The sequence below is a fragment of the Cebidichthys violaceus genome, unplaced genomic scaffold (assembly GCF_023349555.1).
Source record: "Cebidichthys violaceus isolate CVI_PGR_0920_01 unplaced genomic scaffold, fCebVio1.0.p SCAF_16, whole genome shotgun sequence".
NCBI lineage: Eukaryota > Metazoa > Chordata > Actinopteri > Perciformes > Stichaeidae > Cebidichthys > Cebidichthys violaceus.
The window spans coordinates 9995651-10010931 of record NW_027176329.1 but is presented as its reverse complement, the minus strand read 5'-3'; the positions used below and the strand labels follow the sequence as shown (position 1 = coordinate 10010931).

Sequence of the window (15281 nt, the reverse complement as noted above, 5' to 3'; positions counted from 1 at the left end):
ATCTTTGCTGCATTAGATTGCAGTTGATGTGTAAAATGTACTCATGGCTTAAAAGAACTTCAGAAGTTAATGTGAATTATGACACATTTTAAAGGTTGAGATAACGCTTTTCATGAAATGCAATTGCTTTCTTTCATCATCGATCCAGTATTTGCTTTGCTGCCAGTGGCATGCCATCTTTTTAGATTCATGCTGGCGTGCAGGCCTCCCGTTTTCCAGGGTGATAGCTGTCCTTGGAAAAAAAGGCAGTATGCAGTGACTGTTAGAAGTATTTTATTAATAAAAAAGGACCTCATTCCTGGCACAAATGTAATTAGTTATGTCTAAAGACAGCATACAGAAAATGCTTCATAACCAAGGTGAATAGGTTTTCTGCAAATTTCTCTCTTGACCTCCCATGACCTGCCTGATTTCTCCTCTGTTCTCAGCTCTTTCCCTTAATCCCTGACTAAAAAATTAGTAAGAGTAATTACGTGATCGCAATGCCTCATTCATGCCACCCTTTGTCGACCTGCAATACTATCTTCAGGCAACCTTCAGCATAACTGTAAAACACGATTTTACATGAGCTGTAATTTAAGTTGTACTTAGTGATTTAGTGTATAAAATGTAAAAATAATGGCAAAAGCCAATTACCAGATACCGGAGATCAAGGTTTTCCTATTTAATTCTCACATGTAACCAATAAAACTGCACAGTAGTCGTTCTATAGTGATGTGAAACCCAGAAAGCAAACATGACAGGAAGATATGTTTAGTCAAATAATTGATAATCAGTTGAAAAAAAAATACAATTGATTCATTGTGTAAGTTTTGTAATCTTTGGTAAAAATACCAGATATTAGCTTGTAACCACTTCTTAAATGTGAGGATTTCGTTTTGATTGTCAATTCAAAAATATGAACAGGTTGAAGGCATCACATTTTGGCTCTGGTAGCTTGAGATAAGACGCTTTCATTATTTGTGAAATTTTTTGACAAAATGATTTGTCAAGAAAATAATAGTCGGATTAATCCTTGCAAGACTAATTATATTGTATGTCTCCAAAGCATTGCTTGATTATTTTTTAGTGTTTTCTTATAAGTGTAGTTTGACACTATAAACTGCTGAAAATATAGAAAATCCCACCATTTTAATTATTGCTTTCCCAAAAAGTCATGTATTTCTTTTCTGGTATTTAGGCTAACATGATATGTGGATTACCACCAGCGTGTGAAACACTGCATCTAAAGCCAATGTGAGTTTATAAATGTGCGCGCACACACACACACACACACACACACACACACACACACACACACACACACACACACACACACACAGAGCAGCCCTGTGCTCTCTATGTCAGCCCATCTAAGCTTCTTCCCCTCCCCCTCTCAACATCTCTCTCCCCTTTTCTGTCCCCCTCGCCCTCTCCTTTTCCCTGCCGCTTGCTCTCTCCTTCCTGCTAGCACTATTTCAAGCCACTGCCTAGGAGAGAGAGAGAGAGAGAGAGAGAGGTAGAGACACACAGATGCGCAGTTAGAGGGAGAGAGAGAGAAAAAGAGAGAGGGGAGGGGAAAGCAAACAGGATTTAGAGTTCAAGTGCACGTGCAGAAAATAGGCTGAATAGAGGGGAGTCAGAGCAGAAAGGAAACCAGGAAAAGGAGCGGTAGGGGCAGGAGACAAAGCACACAGTAGCTCTTTCTCTTCTTCTTTCTTCCTCGCTATTTTCTTCTTACAGAAAGAGAAGGTATTAGCTGTGGAACAAAGGGGTGAAAAAATGAGAAAGCACAAAATTTGAATAGCGTGAGCATAAAAAAGACAAAAAATGTATTTCTATTCCTGCTCCCTCCTCTTTCCTCTCCCCACCGACACACTCCTCCTCCATCCCTCCCTCTTAGATATTTCTCCATGAACCCCCAGTCTCTCTCTCTCTCTCTCTCTCTCTCTCTCTCTCTCTCTCTCTCTGTCTTCTCGCTTTCTCTCTCCTCCCACCTCTTCACACACACACACACACACACACACACACACACACACACACACACACACACACACACACACACCCTGGAGTCCTTCCCACTCCTTCCCCTCACGCGGGCTTACTATCCACTTCCAGTGGAGACCGCAACAAGCTCGGTTTTATTCCTTCTTTTTCTTTTACTTGCCACTCTTTGCTTTGGTTATGCCCTCGTATACGGAGGCACCATCACCCCTCCTATGATTGGCGCCCCTGAAAAACGCAGGCCGTGGATTGTCCCTGCGTTAAAGCTAATGACAAACTGCTTGTCCTTTCCTGTTAACAGTTTTTTTCTATTCTTTTGCAGTCATTTTTTTTCCTCAGAGCTCGACTTCTGTTTAGAAACCTTTTAAAAAATCGTATCTGTATGAAGCAGGAGCTGAGGGTTGAAGAAAAAGAAAAGAGTGTCCGATGAATGGACAGATAAAGGGGACAGAGGCAAAGAATGAGGAGAAAATGGAGAGCATGGTCTGCGGGAGGAAGCGAGAAAGACAGAGAAACAGAGAGAGAGGTAGGAGAAAGAGTACCGGTACTGGCAAGAAAAACAGGAGGGGGAAGAGCAGAGAAGGGGGACCAGTAGGGGATAAACTTAGGAAGGAGTGACGGCTGGATAGGAATTGGCAAAATCGCGGGAAAAAAAGAGAAAAAACAAAACTCCAGAATGAGAAGAAACTGGACTTCTTGTCAAACTCAGACTAGCAGTCTGTGGTTGCGTTTGATTTTTCTTTTTTGACATGATTTTTCATCACTTCTCCGGTCACCCTCTCATTCATCTGTGAGTATACTGAATATACATGTCCTTTTACTTTCCCATACATGCATCATCTCTGCCTTTTTAATATTTTTCTTTAAACCATTCTCTCCCCCGCCTTCACTTGACTTAATTTTTCTTTCTTTTTTTCTTCACTGCTAATCCCCTCATCCTGCTAATCTATCCCATCTCGTGCTCGACCTCTTTCCCTCTGTCTTTCCCTTTTTCCTCCTTCGGCCCCTCTTTATCTTTGGTTATCACTGTTCTCTTTGCCTCTCCTTGAAGGATTACCTCTGCTCACATTTAGATGAGGGCTTTGGAAAGGGATCACTGAGTGCACCCAGTTTTAGGGGGCCCATGCATGGGAGGCTAGCACATGAAGGAGGCAGGGTGTGTGCATTTCTGTGTGTATCTATCTGTATTAGTCATGTGTATCTGTGTCTGTCTGTCTGTGTCTGTGTGTGTGTGTGTGTGTGTGTGTGTGTGTGTGTGTGTGTGTGTGTGTGTGTGTGTGTGTGTGTGATTTAGAGTTAACGAAGCCGGCAGTGGTGGACGGTCACTCCTGCTTACGCATGCGTACAATCACGTTTCATGTTTCATATTCATGAAATGATTGTGCAATGGTGTTTGTTATAAAATGCACAAAAATGAAATGTGATGTGTTAGAATGAGACGAAACAGAGAGGCAAAAATACTGTAAGTACTGCAGGATTTCTTCTTCTTCTTTCATTGCGTATTTCACTCCTCCCATGCTTCTCCCCCTTTTTCTATGCCATCTTCCATCCATTCATCCGGGTATCCCGAACCCGAATCTGTCGGTCCGACTGTAAAGACAAAACCCACGGTCCAAGATGTGGTTCGGTACCAACAAAAGATAAGGGTGGATTTGTTCCAGGGCGTAAACTAAGTAACACACCGGAGTTCTCTTCAACAAGTTTTTTTTTTCATTTCCACAACCTGCGCATTTGGGCGAGATTACTTTTGTTTGATGTGGGGAAGTTACAGGTAACGACGGCGCTTTTGGTGCAAATTACTGCATGTATGCACTCTGCTATTTAGAGGTGTCGACAGCAGTGGATTACATGAATGCTTTAGTGTACTGTCAGTATAGTGAGCCTGAACAGTAGACAGAGGCATACGATGTATCACAAGTCTGCTATCGTCCATTTGCAGTCCAACTGTTGTAACCTCCATCGAATATACCCTTTTCTCCTGCGGTATCGGCCTCAGATATCTCCTGACATCTCCTTCCTTTCCATTTTTTCATCTCCCGTATTATATCTCTGCCTGCTCTGTTTTTTATTTACATAGCTTCCTGTTATCTCTGCCCACATTTTCTCTATTACGTGTCATAGTTTTTATCTGAATCCAGGATAATCCATTGGTATCGTTCCGAGGGGAGTGTGCCGACAACGTTTTTATTTATGTGTGAGTGTGTGTTACTTTAAACACCTTTTGATTGTTTGTGCTAGTTTTTGTCTTTATTGTCTGGATTAATATCTTTTCATCTGATTGTGAATAAAGCAAGGTTAGTGAAATGATGTGAGGACATGGTCGTCAGAAAAACTTCGATTAAAAACAGCGCAGTCATTTTCAAAAATACGTACTGCAGTTATGGGTAAAAAAAGAAGCTACTTGTCTAGCTGAAGCCGTTAGATAACAGTTACTGGCTTAGTTTTCTAATAATATTCAGTGTCTAAATGTGTGCTAAATTTAATCATATGCAATGATTTGATTAATACACAATGATATGACATTTATAGGCAGACAGCATCACTGCCTTCTCTATTAAGCCATAGGGCGGAGGACGCTTTTGTTTAGTGGCGTCTGGGCTCAACCTTTCCATGACCTCCACTATAGCTCTCTAGAAAATGAAGAAAAATCTTTGATGTCAAAATTTTGGGGGAACCAATCTTCTGTGATTTTTCAGCTAAAAACACAAGAACGTTAGGAGAGATAAATCCCCCCCAGAGTCTTCGACTTGATTGTATTTGTTCTCAACTTTGACTTTTACGTTGCCAAACCTGCCTAGCACCTTTGAATCCACTCCTGAGGGGATTTAATGGTAATGTCAGTGTAGTGGGACCCCCAGGTTATGAAATATTACTCAGACAGACCTGGTGTTATGTAATCTTACATAACTGAGGCCGCAGCTCAGCAGGGTTGTGATCAGAGGCTCTGGAGGAGAAGCTATATGGGTCTGCTTATGGTATGAACTCACTGGCAGGGTCAACACACTCTGGGCCTTAAAGGGGAAGAGGCCCCGGCTGCATAAAGATACTGCAGTATTCACACATATGGACGAAAGCGCCTGACACCTAAAGGCTGAGGGAATAGAATAACCCCACCTATAGTAGGAGCGGTTTGCTGCAGGCTGTCTCATTTACAAATGTTATGTACATTTCTGTGTAGTTTGACTAAACTCCTCCTGTGTAAGCTAAATACTTATTCAAGTCCTTAATGTACCCAACATACTGATTGAAATCATCCTCTAATTTGATAATTGGTTTGCTTAAAAAGGGCTAACGTTTAAAGATAGCCTGCCCCGAACTAGCGTATATATCTGATTGCCTAATATACTTCACACATTATGTTACCATATTCACTGTACTACTGTCCAACAGCCATGACCCATGATTCTCTACCAGCTCTCTGTGAATCTCACATGTTTCTCATTCATAATTGATGCCATTCAACCGCAGCATACATTAATGGATAGAACAGACCTCAGGAATTCCCATGCAAGCTGTCATTGTGTGTAGCTGGTTTGAATTTGTGCTGCTGAATTTGTGTTTTCCCAGCTGGAAACTGGCTAGTGCTACTACAACAAGCCTAACAGGCCTTCACTCACAGTGAAATGTGAATAGTACAATGAAAGCCCTGCAACAATCGGTTGTGTTGTATAAAGGAGGATTAAAAAAGATCTTGAAATATGGTTGAATATAGGATAAGGGTAGCATGAATTTTAAGGGAAGAATGGGGCTGGATTTGGGCTAGCTAACAGACAAAAGACAAATGATCCAGAATCAGTGCATAAATACAATACCTACAATTCTCAAAGTAATTACAACGTAATTAATGTATATGTATATCTGTTTTTCAGGTTGAGCCTCTGAGAGAACTTTTTCATTGAAGACGAGATTTTTATCAGGTAAGGAAAGATTTACTTTACATTTATTTAATTCAACAAGGGTCCAGAATAAGCAACAGATCCTGTACTGTGTGTATATAAAGTCAAAACAAATGCTTTACTGACTAGAGTTTTGCTTAATGGCACTTAGCAGTCAGGAACACTTGGTCAGCCATTTTAGTCTGTGGCCCAATCGAAACGTCGATGGACCATCAGAATAATTGAATTACTCTTCCCTGAGTCATTCTGTCGTGATTAACCGCCCAGATATGTGCTAACTGTGGGCCTACGTGAAAGCAGCAAGCAGACAATCTTTCATTTTGCCGGCACGCCTATTCCAGTCAGTTTGGTGCAACACTTTTGGCTGTGACTTATCTTAGTAAGCAACAAGTGGAAGGGTCATCTGTTGGCCACATCCCGATTATCAGATGTTGCTGAAAAGTGAGAGTATGGGTATAAAGAGCGGTCTGTGGTCTAACCTAGAAGCTCGCTTTGGAGATGCCTCACATTACATTTTTGTCTTTGTGCTGATGTCACCCTGATGCCCCCGGTTCAGCAGCAGGAGAATAAGAGCTACATTCTGCCTCCGCGACACAATAGAGCCCTTCTTGCCCTGATATTTTCACAATGTGTTTTTGCAAGGCCCCATGCACACACAGACCGTTGATTCAGAGCTGGCTGAGCTGTGCGCTTTACCTGATATTTCCATTCTTGTTGAAGCAGTTTGCTTCCACAGTGAGAATTAGCTCTGTAAATAAAACCGCAGGTCATCAATTCAAATGTCCAGATTAATTCGCAGCACACATTCAGTGTCAGGTCAGTGACAGAGAAGCCATCTAAGCCACTGCAGTACAGTACGGTGGTATGGCATGGGTTAACGTCTGAGGACCGGAGGAATGTGTTTGGGTCGACAGGGAGAATTCCTCAGTCTTGCGCGACTAGGTCACTGCACTGACGAGAGTCTGCCACCTATTTTAGCATGCGCATTGTCCTCCTCTCTTCTCTCTCTCTCTCTCTCTCTCTCTCTCTCTCTCTCTCTCTCTCTCTCTCTCATCGTTTTTTCTCTGTCTGGCTTCAAACCTGTCCTCCTTTCTCCCTTTCCACTCTCTTCCTTGACATAATTTCCTCTTTTGTTCTTCCTGCCTGCTCTTTATTTGTCTCTGTCTCTCTCTTGTGACTCTTTTAGTTAATCTGCCCTTCACTCATGGCGTCTATTTTGCTGTTCTACTTTGCCGCATGTTTTTTTCCCACTCTTCGTTCTGTCTTTTATTTGTCCCCTTGCACTTTTATGTTTGTGTTTTTCGTCTTCAAATATTAATGCCTCCAGGTATTTATGCTCCAAACGTCATTATTCTGTCATTGTGGTTTATCCATCCTCCAAACCTTCAACTTCCTATCTTTTTTATTGTTTTTTGTATCACATATGTGTCTCTCCCTCTCTGTCTTTTTCTGTGGCACATTGAGTTCAGTGCTGCAGTTGCTTTCAAGGGGACATAGCGGGAGTACAGGGGAGTGAGACAAAAAAGAAGTAGACATATACATTCTTTATATGCTTGTGTATATGACACTGGCATGCTTGTTATTAATGCAGTGCTGTGCATATGGTGCCTGGTGGTGCTGGTCATGTATGATTTATAGGGTGTGTTCCCACATACAGGCCAGGGGCTTTTATACTAGCTATCTGTATTCCTGGGTGAAGGAGTTTGCAGACTCTCACCTCTTCATTGGCTGACAGCGGGGGTGACAGACAGACCCCCAGGTACAGGAGTGTTTCCGCTGCTGGCAGATGTGGCGATTTGACACAGTCTGATCCTCGCACACATGCTCCCTGAATGGAAGCACATTTCTCCCTTTTACGCCAATGTGGACTGTGCATAGCCGTATAGCCCATGCAGAGGGGTATTTGCAGCCACATCTGGAGATTCTCTTGTTCGTCTGTACTCTACATCCATACACATATGAGTTGCTTGTGGAATACCTGCCTCAAATGTTTCATGATTTATTGTTTCACTTTACTGTGAAACAAGTAAAGTTGTTTCTATTGTATACTTCTCCTATCTGAACTATTCTATCATGCTAGATCATTGACTGTTCTGTCATCCACATCTTGGAGACCATTTAGATCAAAACTAGAGGAATTTTAATTCCATAAAAGATGATAGCCAGGAAAATGATAATCTTTTAAGCAGAAATTCACTGGTTCCAGCCATTTAAATGTGACATTTTTTTAGTTTTCTTAGTCTTTTTTGGGCTTTGGGAAAAATGCGATTTTTCACTATTTCTAAACATTTTTTGGGCTAAACTGTAAATTGATTAATTGAAATGACAAATGAATCATAAATGAAAATAATTATAAGTTGCAGCCCTAATACATGAAATATCTTTAACTTACTTTACTGTGATTGACACCGTACCATAACTATTCTGTCATGGTACATTTTTAACTCTAATATCATGCTCAACTTGTCGTCTGTTTAAGGTTAAAACTGAATTGTTAAGTGAAGACTTTTGTTCCATAAAAGATATTCAATATTTCAGAAACTATTACAAAGTTATACCTTGTAATGAAATGCATGCTACACTAAAATAATTTCATTTTCAACTATGTGTGAATCTGAACTATTTTAGGTAATAAAAATCTCCAAATTGGATTTACAGAGAATTCTCAGATACAGCACTTCAAGTGCTATTTTATTCATCTCTGACACCATGTGTGTTACTCTGCGTGTGCGTTCGCTATCGACCACCTAAAGCCCTTGCAGTTTGAGACAGTGAGGGGAGGTGAGACGTGAGTAATAGCAGTGACTGATGATGTCACAGACAGCATTGCGCCGCTTCAGCTGCCCCCCGTGACCCGGCTTTAGGATGGCGGCGGCAGCAGCGCGCAAGCACCCGTGGGTAACACACGCCAAAGCACATTAGAGGCAGGGAGATGGAGAGAGGCGGAGATGGAGCACACAGAACACAGCTCAGGGGGACAGAGAGAGAGAGAGAGAGACAGACAGAGAGACAAAGGGAAACAGAAAGAGAGGAGGGGAGGCTTTCAGATTAAAGAGGAGAGACAGGAAGAAAAGCTGAGAGACGTGGTCATGTTTGCTTCTCCATGCTTTTTTTTTTTTTAGCAGACTGTCTGGTTGGTGGTGATGTTCGACATCATTGCCTCAGGTATCTCTCACTGTCTCTCTCCGTCTGTCTCTCTGTTGGTTTTACTTCCTCTATAAAAGAAAATGAGTCTTTGCATGAAAAGAAATAAAATCTTGATATACCGTAGACAACTATTTTGATTATCAATCTATGGTTTGTGTCCCTTATCAAGAAAAAAATTCAACACATCTGCTGGTTCCAGCTTATCAAATGTGTGGAATTTCAGGTTTTCGCTCTCTGATATTACAGTTATTTGAATATCTTTAGTTTTGGAGAGACAAAACAAGCCATTTGTGCAGTCAGAGAAGGAAATTAGCACCTTCAACCTGCCAAATACAAGGGTAAATGTAGGCTTGCCACCATTGCAGAAAGGTTTCCTTTGTATAATAAATCTTATTTTTAACTGTAATTCTTGAATTGACTCAGATTGCAAAAGTTAAAAATTGTAGTGTAAGTCCAACAAGGGTTAAATGAGTGACAGTGATTCTCCACATCTTCAAATCATCACGTCTGATAGATTGACTCAGAGAGTAACCGTCGCTGGCTGCAACCAGTCCCTTTGCTCCAGTGGGTCCAACAAGTGCTACAAAATATGCAATTTCTGATCATTCATATGAAGTGATGGTAACATTTATGTAGCACAGAGAAACATATTGACAGACAATATGATTTATGATCTAAAATCTGGCAAATAGAAAAATTGTTGTTTTGATGCATATTAAGTAAAGAATGCATATGTACATTATTAGTGCAGCTAAATTTCCCACCAGAATATTAGAAAAAGCAACTGTTCACAATAAAATAAAACCTAGATTGAGACCATGTAAACTATAATCTGATATATATATATATATATATCAGATTATAGTTTACATGGTGCAATATATTGCCTGTTATATTTAACGTGATTCTCTTCAAATATATTCAGTGTGCAAATTATAAAACTGCCAGTCAACAACTGTGTGATAGTATTCAGCATCCCCACCGCCATTCATGCTTCTCTTTCAAGGTCAAATAGTGAATTCTGGGGAATGCATTGCTATATGTATCTCTTCAATTAAACAATATCGCTTATAGCATGCAGAATTTTTCCTTTAGAGATACTGCACTTAAAGTTAACCGAGGCTTTCATCATTGAAATCCATCTCAAGAGCCGAGGAACCTTGTGCAGGAAGTGGAGAGTGCCCGTTAAGAAAGCACTCAGCATCCATGACATGTGTTTGTTTTCGCCACTCTCACTTCAAAGTCTCATTGAGTTCCGACTCCCAAATGGCTCTTGATTCTTTGATCTCATTGCCGAGCAGATACTCAAAGCTCAGCAATCCTGTTTGTAATTTCAAGGCGATACTCCGAAGCAAGAAAATCTAAAAAAGAAATTTCAGCATAGGTATGATCACAAATGAAATAAATCAATTTAATTGAGATAATGAATAATACATTATTAAGTAAATTTAGCAAAAAATATGAATTGGTATAAATACACACACATACTTAAAGCTGGAGTGGGGACTTTTACGAATATATATATATATATATATATATATATATATATATCAACCATAGTGAGAGACTAGATAGAGTGACGGAGCAGTAGCTATGGCTAAGGTGGAACATCCTAAATGACATAAAAGGAAAGTTTCTGGAGTGGATGCTCCAGATAAATAAGAAACTCATCATTCAGAGGAATGATTAAAGTAAAAAAAGAAAAAGAGATTGACAGCGAGGACAAACACTCCTGGGGGCGGGGGAAACGCGGCGAGCACACCTTCAGGTATTCGTCTTAAGCACGCTTAGACAGTGTTTGTGTAATTACTCTCACTGCCAGAGGGGGAGACTCTTTCTAATAAAGGTAGAAGTCCAAGAGGCTGATATCGATACTTATGTAATCCATCGCCTATGTATTGCTCAGCTCAAAATAATATTCTCAACAATAGAAATTTGATACTCGATCAAATTTCTGGGGATTTCTCGATCACAGTCTAGACCATTATAGTTGACCGGTATATCATATTTCAGCAGAGGACCTAACGTGCGCTAGACAGGAATGCAGCCTCAATCGAGCGTTTTTGACCAGGAATATTTTCCTGCATCCATTGTAGACGAAACAATTAATTGATTAATCAGTTGACTGATCTAATGCAACTATTTGCAGCTACAATAATCTACAATAATATCGTTATCATTTTTCAAGCAAAGTGTAACAAGCTTCTCAAATGTTACAATTTTCAGCCTTTCACTGTTTCATATAATTGGAAACTGAATATGTTTGGATTTTAGATTTTGGTTGAGCAAAAACAGCTGTTTGAAGACGTCAACTTTAGGTCACATTATGATAGGTTATTTTGTATTGACAAAAAAAAATTATTGATGGGAGAATATCATCAACAGATTGATCGACAATGAAGATAACTTTATGTTTATGACATTGATACATTGATTAGGATTGTTCCAAACCTTGCAGTAAAGCCCACTCCCACCTGAGTGGTCCTTACAGGTTTAAAGGGCTTTTCATTAAAAAAAATACACCAAAATGAAACAAAGAGAACAAATATGTAACTTTATTTAACCAAGAAAGAGTCTATAGAGATAAAAAAAATAAATAAGAATAATTGAAGAAAAAAGAACCAGTGATGCAGGAATGCCAGGCTTGTCTCCGGTGCATCGCTGCTCACACGTCTCTCTCTGTTTTCTCTCTACCTCGCTTAACCATCCGTTTTAACCGTCAACGACCTCAAATCACTGAGGTTTTGCTTGTAGAAATGAGTGGTCTTTCCCAAGTGTACAGTTAGTCGCTGTGCTGCTGGTAACACATCACCTCTCCAACCCTCCATCACCCCTCCCCCATCTCCTCCTCTGTGGCGCATCACCCCACTCACTCGCTTTTCAGTCTCTCCTTCTCTCTCCTTCACTCCCTGGTTTAATATTGATCTGAATTCATTTGTTTCCTATTGATCTGCCACTCCACCCTCTGCCGCATTGAACAAACACAAGGACGCACACCATGCGCACACAAGCCTCATACACGCACACGTGCAGATGCAGCACATGCGCGTCTCGAACAAGTCTCACATGTGCACACACACACATGCACACAAAGAAAAAAAGGCTCAAAACGCTCATTTACCAACCTGTTATACGAGAACTGATTTAAAGGTTAATATGCCCACAAACACACATACACTGCAGACAGACACACCCGCAACTGCACACTCTTTATCTGAGAGATGTCAGAGGGTTAAAACACGAAGGTTTAGAGAGGTCCCAGCTCCAGCATCAGACAAGCTAATGACATACAAAGGAACCTGGATTCCATATTGATCCAACACCTCAGCACGAAGATGAAAACGCAGACAGTCTAGGGCGGGCTCCGGCAGACGACACAATTACAGCTGCAGTTAATTTCTCAGCTTTTCTCAATTGTACTCCCGAGTTATTAGCACAATAGATGGCAATTGTTCACCTCGACTCATGTGTGCCGAGGTGTCATTTGTGGCAGCAATTGTGTATTTTTTGAAAGCCCTTCTTAGTCTTTAGAATAAAATCAGCAAATGAAGTCCATCAAGTTTAAGGCTGCACTATGTTCATTGATGGGCTTTGCAAACACTGCATCATAAGGAAAACAGATGAAAAAAAAAATCATTATTATTATTATTATTATTATTATTATTAGACAACAATATGACACAGAAGAATAAGATTTCAGGCTTTAGCTATAACAGAAATACTGATCGTCACTAGGGTCAATATATGGTCTGTGTTGGTCTACTCTTTTCATGGGAACTTATTGATGATAACAAAAACAAAGAATATCACCAGCTTTGTCCTTTAAGGTTCAGCGCTTAATTCATTCATCCTCTCTCTTCACTAAGATGTGACAGTTTGACCAACCTTTCTTGCGGCTCCACCAGCCACTCAAAATTTTTGAGTCGGTGGCATCAAGTTGCCATGACACCAGACTGTTTCTCCTGCCCTCTGACCTCCTTTCAGGACATGCTGTGCTCAGTCAGACTACATCTCCAGCAGCGGCTTGAGTTCAAAGGGTCGAGGGGGAAAGAGGCAAGGGGGAGAGGCGGTTTCCTCTCGATAAAATTAGATAAGATGCACCACAGGCAATACTCGCTCTACCTAAGTGCATGCAGGCAGGAACACGGAGGCCCATATATATAAGTACATGTGGGAATTAATGAGCGCACACCAACATAAAAGCCTCACATCTCTGTCTCTGTTGTCTTTCATTGTGTTGCAGTGTCATAATTATTGCATTTGTTTGGCTCACTGTTGTTTAATTTATGATGTCGAACTGTGTTTTCCAGCATTATTAATGTATTATTCATCACCGTTGACTTTAACCGTCTCGGCTGTAAATGTATTTTTGTACCACCCTCTCATTCATGCATTGTTGATGCCACAGTATTCATTCTCACCATTATCTCCCACTTTGTTAATCCATTTCATACTCCGCACACCATGTTTGATGCTTCGCCCGTCATAAATGCTTGCTTTTCTATTCATTTCTTTGTGCTGCAGAGTGCTTCATCTCTAATCAGGGATTGGTCCATTATGGTTTCATTATCTCCTAGAATTGTCTCATACTTGAGTCCAGGGTGGTTTTTGCCGGCACTACTTGTTTATGTGGGTAAAAGCCCAGATAAGGTTGTGTCTGGGTGGCTGACTTTATTTATTTACTTATCCCAACTTCATGGCTCAATGTGTTTATTGATGTTCCCCTTCCTATCCTGTGGTATGCTAATAATCTGCACGATGCTCTGCTGATTTCAGGAATGCCGTGGTCAACCGTAGAAGCTCCCCAGTGAGAGGAGAGCCATGGGAAAAACCTCAAACTAGTTCTCGGTTGTGAGGTAAATGCTTTGGCAACATCTGTTTCTTCCTTTTTATACCAACAAAGACTCTTTGAATCTGACTGAAATAGAGATGGTGAGCGTCAGCTCCAAGTATACAGAGAGACGCTAGAATTTCCATGTCTCTGAGCCTCTCTTTCTTCTCTGACAGACTGTCTCCTCCTGTCTCTTTAATTTGTACTCTCATCATAAAACACAAGTTTCTTCTTATTGACAATGCGTTTTGATGCAACATTGTAATATCTCAGCCACTATATACAGACTTGTTCCTGACTGTTAGCTATCACACACACTACAACCTGTTGAAAGAAGACCAAATCGGAGAGCCATCATGTATATAATTTAAGAAAATTGTATATGGGACTCACATAACTGTTTGCATGATTAGCAGTCACACACATATACACACTTTCCCCTCTTCTACTCATGCAGCACATACTGGCCGACACTACCCAATAGCCATTAACAACAGTGCCCTAGCAACCATTGGGCATCATGCCAAGCCGCTGAGGTTGCCTGGTACCGTGTTCCCATGGCAACGTGTTCTGCCTTTGTAAATAAGGTACAGGGAGAGTGAAATGGGGGGGTTTGGGAGGAATCGCACCACCGAATCTCACTCTGTCTTGAGAGTGCTAATGATTTATAGTTTGTGAGTCGTGGATTCTTATCCTGGCCTTACACTGGGCTGTCATCTGACTGAAGAGGAGCGTAGTAGCCACAAGGATCTATATAAATAAAGTTATTATTATTATTATTATTATTATTATCTCATCTCCAAGTCCTCGTGACACATTGTCAGATTCAGCATGTAGTCTTAGTCTCCCTTCCTAGTCTTTAGATTACTTCTTATAATATAATTGGGAAAGTAATGATCACACTCTACTGTAGACTCCCTTGAAGTTAAATCTGAATTTTGGACATGTTTTCTGACAATTTATATAAAAAGTGTATTGATCTGTTTGTCTATCCATATATTTGTTATTTTCTTATCAGCGTAGTTTACGATTATCTTGTTTCTTTTTAGAATTCTATTCATTAAGAAGCCATCGTGTTTTCCTACACAGTGTGTGCTCTTCTGTAAAATCAAGCGAACCTTCAGCGGTCCTTGGCCCAGAGTTTGAGAATCGCTGTCTGAGGCCTGCATTCCTGTTGAGCTGGCACTCGCCAGACGATTCATAGCTGCGGTTAACAGTTTATTTGCTGTCACTGGGCAGATTTCACTGCTCTGTGCCCCTACATTGTTGGGGTGGCGCCGTAGTCTCTGTGCGTCACTTCTCAAAGACAATGAGTGGTGGAGAGTCACCTGAAGTCTTTGTTTTGTCGAAACGGCAGAACCTAAACGTCTTAAAGAAAAGAGTTTTTCTTCAAAACAATATCTTGTTGCGAGGCAGATGTGTGC

At 40.7% G+C, this 15281-nt stretch overlaps 1 long non-coding RNA gene across 2 annotated transcripts; it reads left to right on the top strand.

Annotated features, from left to right (window-relative positions):
- Window positions 1-2045: 2045 nt before the first annotated feature.
- LOC137872739 (uncharacterized) lies at window positions 2046-14595 on the top strand. 2 transcript variants are annotated; one of them, XR_011102887.1, is made up of 3 exons: window positions 2046-2773; window positions 5853-5900; window positions 13803-14595. It is a non-coding gene; the product is annotated as an uncharacterized lncRNA (long non-coding RNA). The 2 variants fall into 2 exon arrangements; XR_011102886.1 differs by lacking the exon at window positions 2046-2773 and adding an exon at window positions 4002-4177.
- The last annotated feature ends 686 nt before the right edge of the window (window positions 14596-15281 follow it).